The sequence below is a fragment of the Anabrus simplex genome, chromosome X (assembly GCF_040414725.1).
Source record: "Anabrus simplex isolate iqAnaSimp1 chromosome X, ASM4041472v1, whole genome shotgun sequence".
Lineage (NCBI taxonomy): Eukaryota > Metazoa > Arthropoda > Insecta > Orthoptera > Tettigoniidae > Anabrus > Anabrus simplex.
The window spans coordinates 163561816-163570526 of record NC_090279.1 but is presented as its reverse complement, the minus strand read 5'-3'; the positions used below and the strand labels follow the sequence as shown (position 1 = coordinate 163570526).

The 8711-nt window shown below is 40.4% G+C and overlaps 1 long non-coding RNA gene across 1 annotated transcript; it reads left to right on the top strand.

Annotated features, from left to right (window-relative positions):
• The first annotated feature begins 6168 nt into the window (after nucleotides 1-6168).
• On the top strand, nucleotides 6169-7545 carry LOC137503182 (uncharacterized). Its single transcript, XR_011019091.1, has 3 exons — nucleotides 6169-6364; nucleotides 6696-6854; nucleotides 7142-7545. It is a non-coding gene; the product is annotated as an uncharacterized lncRNA (long non-coding RNA).
• Nucleotides 7546-8711: the final 1166 nt, after the last annotated feature.

Sequence of the window (8711 nt, the reverse complement as noted above, 5' to 3'; positions counted from 1 at the left end):
ACCTATGTATAGCGGCCATCTTGCATAAGCACCTTTAAGGAGTCATGTATAGCCACCATCTTGTGCAATTAGCGTCGAGAGATGGCTGATGTAGAATTTTTCTTTTTAAATTATCCACCACTATATTTCAAAGGTATGTACCTAAAGAGTGTAGCACTGAGCTCTATAGATTAAAGATGGCGGATGACAGCTGACAAAGAGCGCGTGAGTTTGTTTACTAAACAAGAGCACGTGAAATTTTTCAATTTGCCGCCACCACATTTCAAAGGTATCTAGCTAAAGATGGCAGCACGGTGCTCTCTTGATTAAAGATGGCGGATGACAGCTAACAGAACTTTTCAAATTGCCCGCTACTGCATGTCATAAAGGGGGCAGCACCGTGCTCTGTGGATTAAAGATGGCGGATGACAGCTGTCAAAAAAGCACGTGGCTTTGTTTCCAAACAAGAGCACATAGAATTTTTCAAATTGCCACCACCACATTTCAAAGGTATCTAGCTAAAGAGTGCATCACTGAGGTTTGTGACGCAAGATGGCGGATGACAGCTGTCAGAGAAAAGCACGAGAGTTTGTAAAGCACGTGGAATTTCCCGCCACCACGAAGAGCGCAGCACTGTGCTCAAAGATGGCTGCTGTCACGTGGAATTGTCTACTACCACATTTCAAAGGTATATATCTAAAGAGGGCAGCACGGTGCTCAAAGATGGCTGCTGACAAAAAGCATTTTTCAAATTATCCGCCACCACATTTCAAAGGTAAGTAGCTGAAGAGGGCAGCACTGTGTTCTATAGATTAAAGATGGCGGATGACAGCTGTCAAAAAAGCACGTGGATTTGTTTACCGATTCAAACCTGGCGCTAGTGAGGTTAAGTTGGTAGCACTAAGGTTTAGGCCCGTTAAGATGGCAGCACTGCGGATGACAGGTGACGAATTTGCATCTACTACGATAAAGAGGGCAACACGGTGCTCTGTAGTTTAAAGATGGCGGATGACAGCTGTCAAAAAGCACGTGGATTTGTTTACAAGTTCAAATCTCGCGCTAGTGAGGTTAAGTTGGTACCACTGAGGTTTAGGCCCGTCAAGATGGCAGTACTGAGGTTAGCGATGCGTTGTTGTCTGTCAAAAAGCACGTGGCTTTGTTTACTAGTACAAATTTCGCGCTAGTTAGGTTAAGTTAGTACCACTGAGGTTTAGGCCCGTCAAGATGTCAGCAGTGAGGTTAGCGATGCGTTGTTGTCGATGACAGCTGTCAAAAAGCACGTGGCTTTGTTTACAAATTCAAATCTCCCGCCAAAATTTATATTTTCCGCCAAAATTCAAATTTCCCGCGGGAGGTGGAGGCCTCTGGGAGGGAGCCGGAGGAGGAGGTGGCGGCAGAATCTGCCTATTATACTACTGGTGTGAAAATGGGAAACCATCGAAAACCATTTTCAGGGCTGCCGATAGTGGGATTCGAACCTACTATCTCCCGGATGCAAGCTCACAGCCGCGCGCCTCTACGCGCACGGCCAACTCGCCCACGATGTGACGTAAAGCGAACAGTAATATATATATTCTTCAGTAACTTTGAATCTAATCAACATCAATTTATGAAGTAAGTTTCAGTTTTCACAGCATGAACTGATTTTTTTTAAACGAGGAACTTTTATGCGTCCCGCAAAAATTACGGGAATATCGGTCACTTCAGCCATGAAAGGGGACAGTCCGGTATTTTACGAGCTTAGGAGTGGCTCATACCTCAGTTAGTTTTATATTGGCAAAGGCAAGGATACGCCTGACTGGAAGAGAAGAGTGTTTATCCGTTCACTCTGGTATGAAATTCAGTCGGGGAAGCATCTATTTGTCAGTTCAGAATGCATAAAACTCTCTACATAGTCCATTCATTCGAGCACTCAGTCATTCATCCATTCCGTCGTTCATATTGGCATTCGAGATCTCGCTCATAATGGAATGCTCAATGCAGTCCATTACATTTCAAACATGAAACCATCCATTTATCAATTCATGCAGTCATCCATTCATTTAATTGTCATAGGGCGTGTTTGTAATGGTAGGATACTCCACAAGACTTGTGACACAAAAGTAATCATTAAATAAGCCTAAGCTAAGGAAGGAGAAAATACACGTTTTCCTAGACTATATACCATTGTTAATGTCTAGGACAAAATAAATTATATTTATTGTAGTAATAGGCAAAAAGTCCGCCTCTGTCTTGTATTACTTGATCCAAGAAATGGAAAAAAAAAAAAAAAAAAAAAAAGTCCAAAGAAAAGCAGCTCGATTTGTTCTGGGTGATTTCCGACATAAGAGTAACCTTACAAAAATGTTGCAAAGTTTGGGTTGGGAAGAATTGGGAGAAAGAAGACGAGCTGCTCAACTAAGTGGTATGTTCCGAGCTGTCGTCCGGCTCCATGGCTAAATGGTTAGCGTGCTGGCCTTTGGCCACAGGGGTCCCGGGTTCGATTCCCGGCAGGATCGGGAATTTTAACCATAATTGGTTAATTTCTCTGGCACGGGGGCTGGGTGTGTGTGTCGTCTTCATCATCATTTCATCCTCATCACGACGCGCAGGTCGCCTACGGGAGTCAGATCAAAAGACCTGCATCTGGGCGAGCCGAACTTGTCCTCGGACACTCCCGACACTAAAAGCCATACGCCATTTCATTTCATTTCCGAGCTGTCAGTGGAGAGGTGGCGTGGAATGACATCAGTAGACGAATAAATTGGAGTGAAGTCTTTTAAAGTAGGAAAGATCACAATATGAAGATAAAGTTGGAATTCAAGAGGACAAATTGGGGCAAATATTCATTTGTAGGAAGGGGAGTTAGGGATTGTAATAACTTACCAAGGAAGATGTTCAATAAATTTCCAATTTCTTTGAAATCATTTAATTAAAGGCTAGGAAAACAACAGCTAGGGAATCTGCCACCTGGGCAACTGCCCTAAATGCAGATCAGTATTGACTGATTGATTGATGATAGGGGATTTGAATTCTATTCTGTACTATTCTAGAAATATGAAAGTGACAAATTTGTTGTAGCCCTTAACATACAGTTTACTGTAAACACTGAGCGTCAAATGTAAGACCCAGGGACTATTTCCATTCTCCCCGCCCCAGAGATGTTTTCTTCTTGTCCTGCGGAGTAACGTTAATTATAGCGATGCACGGTGATGATCTTACAAATATAATAGAGAAGTATTATTATACATTCTGTTTTTTTTAATTGTATTTTTCTTTCTTTTTTAATCTGTTTACCCTCCAGTGTTGGTTTTTCCATCGGACTCAGAGAGGGATCCCACCTCTACCGCCTCAAGGGCAGTGTTCTCGAGCGTGAGACATTGGTTTGGGGGGATACAACTGGGAATTGAGGACCAGTATCTCGCACAGGGGCCTTGTGGTGGGATGGGAAGATCGGAAGCGATAGGCAAGGAAGGGGGAAGGAAGCGCCCGTGGCCTTAAGTTAGGTACTACCCCGGCATTTGCCTGGAGGAGAAGTGGGAAACCACGGAAAACCACTCGAGGATGGCTGAGGTGGGCATCGAAGCACCCTCTACTCAGTTGACCACCCGAGGCTGAGTAGGCCCCGTTCCAGCTCTCGTACCACTTTTCGTAGCGGAGCTGGGAATCGAACCCAGTCCTCCGGGGGTGGCAGCTAATCACACTAACCACTATACCACAGACTTTCTGAATTTTATTGATATTTTTAAAAGTTGATGTTGTTTCTGATGAAGTGGTGCGCCACTGTTTCTATTCCTTATTCTGATATGACGTATCTGGTAAGGATTAAGAGTCGGTGTAAACAAGTGCGGGCGAGTGCTGGCCTTCACAGCTTTTGCGGACGTTGCGATCAACACTTCTTTCCCGAAGTCATTGTTTCTATTTATTATTATTTATTCATGAACTTCCATTATACTCCGGGAATGACACTGACCCTTAGTTTTTGACCTTGTATTAACAATGAATGGCAACAGCTATGAATATATGCAGTATGGGACGGAAGTTCAATGTTTGCAACGAGTCTGACGTGCTCATGGAGCTGCTTTCTTACTGACGAGGGGAACCCGCCAATACATATAATCCTGAAAGGGTTTGCCATAAGACATAGTCTTTCTTCATTCTTTCTTAATCCGTTTGTGAGCTTGCATCCGAGAGATAGTGGGTTCAAACCCCACTGTCGGCAGCCCTGAAAATGGTTTTTCGTGGTTTACCATTTTCATACCAGGAAAATGCTGGGGCTGTACCTTAATGAAGGCCACGACTGCTTCCTTCCCACTTCTAGCCCTTTCCTGTCCCATCGTCGCCATAAGACCTGTCTGTGTCGGTGCGACGTAAAGCAACTTGCAAAACAAAAACAAAAGCAAAGAATTACAGTTTAGGCCTACTCCAAATTATAGAACCACAATTCACTAAATAATTCAAAATTCAACCCTGAAAAGAGCCGTTTCGTAAGAAAAGCTTCTTCTGCTTCACTTTTATTAAATCTATATTCATTTTATTCCAAATTGGCAGTGAAGAGGGGCTTTCTCCTCTGGCTTTGAGGAAGAATTTGCCTCCAAGTCAGATAGTTTCTTCCCCCGCCAGTGTAGTGAATTGAGATTTTCCGATTCATCGTGTATTCCTAGGAAACAGATTAGTAAAAGGGCATAGTTTTTGCCCTGGAACTCTCCACTATTCGACCCTCCCCCATCCCCGCCGAAAAAAAGACGAAGAGTGTTCACGGACCACGGCTGTCTGCGGCTTGATGTTCCCTAAACCAACTTTCGAAAAGGGGTAGCCTAAGGGGGCTGTCACACAGGCTCGATCGAACGACTGCGATCGACCGACTAAGAAAACAAACCTACAGAGGGCAGTGGCACCAGTCACACAGCATCGATCGTCAGCGATCAACTACGAGCGATGAAGATCGACTGGTTTGTAAAAACCAAGACCAACTACAATATCTCAGACCTTAACCGACCTATCGAAACTGTCCATAATGGCGGCAGCTGGAGTGTTAGCATGCGTTTGTTTTGATTTGTGAAAGTCGTGTTGTTACCAAATATTTACGGAAATTTGAATATTATTAATCGTACATTATACTCATTTATAGTCTTAAGAAGGTTATAGATCCTCTTTCAGTGCCGTAAGAAGCTGTTTGTTCTCAAAGAGCTTATTTATTCCAACAATATCGGCAGTGATTAGGTTAACGTTCATTCTCGTGTTGTTCTGTGAAAGTATTTTCTTCATTTTTAGTTACCTATGCAATATGTTTATAGTTTAATGTGCTGTGTGCCTGGATGTAAGTAAGAGTTTCAGTGTTCTCGTTTCCAAAAGACCTAATATTAAGGCAAAATTGGGTTAAGAGCATTCGTAAGGAAAACTTCGAACCGAATCATAGGCCTAATAATGCTGTGTACATTAATCATTTTATCATTTTTGAAATCAAATGTATTGTTAGGGAAAACATTATATACCCGTAGAAGGTGGTGATCTAATTCGAGTGCCGCGCAAACTTCCGAAGTTAAAACTAATGATGCCTATCCTAGCATTTGCCCTATCAGCCAACGTACCTTACTACAAAGAAAATTAAATCAGTCCCAAAAACATCCGGAAAATCATGACCAATATTTATGATTTAGAGACGAAATTAAACGGTGGTGCAAGAATGATGTAATTAATTTTCTACGTTTTACAATGAACGTGCGTAAACTAAACCTAACCCCATTTCCCGTGAGTGAACATGAGGATTATGTTCTTTTTTATGTAATATACAATTTTGCCGTCAATTCTGGTGAGTTATAAGGTAACGAGTTCTTTAGATGGCCAAGTGTATCATACAAATATCGCTTGTACCTACTCAACAATACAGGTGGATTTTGGAGGGTTGAAATATTGTTGGAGAAATTTGTTTGCGTGTTTTACATAATGGGCGGTGGTTAATAGTGGTGTCATAGTATTTCATGTAAGGTTAATAATGTTCTTTGTTGACATCTATATATCGTTTTTAATTATTCATATTTCGAGTTAATGAGTTGCATTTCATGACGTTCGACTTGTGATCTTTTCTTTAGGTGACTCGGAATAAACACGCATAACCTTGCCCTCAACCTCTCATATCGCCCACCGATGTCCGCCATGTTTTTCCTGGATTACGGTCTGATGTAATTGTAGTTGGTCTTGTAAAAACAAACGTGTCCGTTTTTCAGTCGCAGTCGTTCGATAATGGCGGACGCAACATAGTCATCTGTTGATGAAATCGAAACATTAATTTGCTTAGTGTATGAAAACAAAGTGGTGTATAATCCTAGACTCCCTGGATATAGTAATAGGGAGACCGTGAATTTTGTATGGCATTCTATAGTGTGGAGAATTGGGACAAAAACTGGTAAGTAATTATTAGATTTATTACGATTATCTTATGAATAGTGTTATCTTAGATTATTTATTGATAAAGTATATTATACGGAATAGAGTGGTAAAATGAGTTACACTAGGAGAAGTAGTAATTATCATTCTTGTAACTTAATTGAAGAAATGTTTGGAAAACATAAGCAATGTTTGGAAAACATAAGCAGTGCTTTCCTAACCTCCATCTCGTACCTAATGAAATGAATACCATTGTTTGCTTTAATGACAAATAAGTGTAGGCCTATGCCATAAGTAGGCCTACTACATGTATATTTTCTTTGTCACAATATTCTGATTCATTGTTTCAGGAAAAAGTTGTGCCAAAACATGGCAAATTCTGAGGGCTGGATATCGAACTTGGAGAGATAACATCCTCCCTCTTCTCCCAGGTTCTGCTGTACAGAAAACATAAAATGGGTCTACTTCAATGCCCTCAACTTTCTGGAACTCTTCATTGCTGGAAGAAGGTACAATTCTGTAATATTTATTTTTAAAAGTAGGCCTACATTACAGACCAGTGTTCTAGTTGTGAAAGAGTGAGGGGAAGATTCAGTCTGTAGGCCATAAGTTCCACCCATCTGTTCATTAATTTATTAGATATAACTGAAAGTAATATAATATAATCTAACCTAGCAATCATCTTACTAAAATAATTATTGAAAGTAACAATTTCTTAAACAGAAGGCTTGTGTCCAGACTAAAATGTAGCTCCAATTTAGAAGAATTGCATTAATATGTTGTTCATTTTTTTCAGTTCTATAACAAACACATCTATGGAAGTGGCACCTGGTGTATGAGAGCCTTTTCACCAAGCTGAAATATAGGAGGAGGAAGCAGAAATAATTTGTGTTGGAGGGGTTTAACTCCTACAGTTCAGAAATTACTGAAGGGACTTCAACTTCCAGTCCAGTGGCTTCTGCTTCTACAAACAGCTTTGTCAGCAGTTAAAAATAAAAGAAACAGAAATGTGAAAGTGACAGTGATGTGTTAAGTGAATATTTAGAAAAGATACTGAAAACTGAAAAGAAAATATAATCAATGTTATTTTTAGTGTCTTCATGATGACATGGAAAGAATGAGTGAACTAGGTCGAAGGGTTTTCAAAGTTAAAATTCAGAAACTGTTGTATACAGTGTTAGACCAAGAAAGAATCTAATAAAATTTATGTTCTTGAGAAATGTTTTGTTATACTTATCTATCAATATTTATTGGAATACTCAGTGAGTTATGTGTATTAGGACCTGATGGGAAAGAACCTTAACTACAATTTTTATTAATTATTAGCATTATTACAACATCTTAATTTGTATATTTTATGTGGTAGAACGGGTATGGTTTACAAGGAAAGGAGTTTTTGAAATACATGTAGTAGGTCCTTTCTGTGTGTATGTAGTAAGCAGTTGTAAAGCACAGGTGGTCTGAAACCAGACCAGCGTATTGATAGTTCTGTCCAAGAGCTGACTTCCTTCTTACGGTATACTGTTGATCACAACTGCAAACTCATTGCACTAGGTTTGTACAGCACAGGTGGTCTGAAACCAGACCAGCGTATTGAGACTTCCTTCTTACGGTATACTGTTGATCGCAACTGCAAACTCATTGCACTAGGTTTGTACAGCACAGGTGGTCTGAAACCAGACCAGTGTAAAGACATTAGTAGTTTTATCCAGGAGCTGACTGCCTTCTTACAGAATACTGTTGATCACAACTGCAAGCTCATTGCATTGGGTTTACTGCATCTGTGTTCAATGTTGCTTGCTATACTGCCATCCTGCGAGAATACACATCCTAAATACCTATTTGAAATTATCTACCTGTTCCAGTTTTGTATTCTCAACCTGACATTCAGTTCTATTTTATCTCCTCATTCCAAGTACTCTCCTGCCATTGTACCTGTCTGCACCAGCAATCACTACTTTCATGTCTGTTACCGTACTTATAATTTATTAATAACATATAGGCCTATAGAGGGCATCAAGGTAGACTGCTTATTTTATTTCTTGTGCTGTAGATCCATTAATATTAGATTGCACAGTTTCAATAGACCAAGTTGTTTGCATAGGACAAAACAGTTATACCTGACAGAATCCCTCCCTGCCACCTTATAACTTTGTAACTTAGGTAGCCTTTATCTCCTCATTCCAAGTACTCTCCTGCCATTGTACCTGTCTGCACCAGCAATCACTACTTTCATGTCTGTTACCGTACTTATAATTTATTAATAACATATAGGCCTCCAGAGGGCATCAAGGTAGACTGATTATTTTATTTCTTGTACTGTAGATCCATTAATATTAGATTGCACAGTTTCAATAGACCAAGTT